Source organism: Eimeria mitis, genomic scaffold (assembly GCF_000499745.2).
Source record: "Eimeria mitis Houghton genomic scaffold, Emh_scaff155, whole genome shotgun sequence".
NCBI lineage: Eukaryota > Apicomplexa > Conoidasida > Eucoccidiorida > Eimeriidae > Eimeria > Eimeria mitis.
In genome coordinates, this window is record NW_013569740.1 from 10854 (window position 1) to 11920 (window position 1067).

Genomic DNA, 1067 nt, shown 5'->3' on the forward strand with positions numbered 1-1067 from the left:
ACAGCAGCAGCAACTGCTGTTGCTGCTGCTGCAGCAGCACACGAGCAGCAAAGCAGCAGCAGCAGCAGCTGCTGCTGCAGCACAATTTGTGTTTGTATTTAACTTGGGCCCTTCAAGGCACTTTGTCTTCTGACATTTCCTGCTGCAGCAGCAAACTCTGCAGCAGCAGCAGCAGCAGCAGCAGCAGCAGCAGCAGCAGCAGTAGCAATAGCAGCAGCAATAGCAGCAGTAGCAGCAGCGTACACTACCCTCAGGCCGTAACAGCAGCATCTGTTGCTGCAGCAGCAACAGCTGCAGCAGCTTTTGCTGCAGCAGGAGCTGCTGCTGCTGCAGCAACAACAGCAACAGCAGCAGCAGCAACAGGAATAGCAGCAGCAGCAGCAGCAGCAGCAGCAAGTGGCTGTTATACAGACGGATACCCCACTTGCTGGTTGCAGCCTCTAGAGAGACAAACAAAAACAAAACGAAGCAGCTAGCTGCAGCTAGCGAGATAGCTAGCTGCGGTGTATGTGCAGCTTGCTCCAGCTGGCTAGCTAGCTAGCTGGGGTGTATGTGCAGCTAGCTGCAGCTAGCTGGGGTGTATGTGCAGCTAGCTGCAGCTAGCTGGGGTGTATGTGCAGCCAGCTGCAGCTAGCTGGGGTGTATGTGCAGCTAGCTGCGGCGGCAGAAAACAAGCCACAGCAAGTACTAGCGAACCCCCCAGCTAGCTGTCTAGCTAGCTGGCTAGCTAGCTGGCTAGCTAGCTGTATAAATAGCTATGTGTGTAGATACATAACCCTAAACCCTAAACCCTAAACCCTAAACCCTAAACCCTAGAGCCGGTAGAAGACAGTGGTGAGCCCACTAACACACAAACCCTAAACCCTAAACCCTAAACCCTAAACTCTATGAACAGTATATCCTAAACAACCCCACAGCTTCTCCCGCTGCTGCTGCTGCTGCTGCTGCTGCTGCTGTTGCTGTTGCTGCTGCTGCTGCTGCTGCTGCTGCTGCTAGGAGTATGAATGTATTTGTGTGGTGGGGGGAGAAACGCCTCACCCGCAAAAAGACAAAAAGAAATAAAAAAA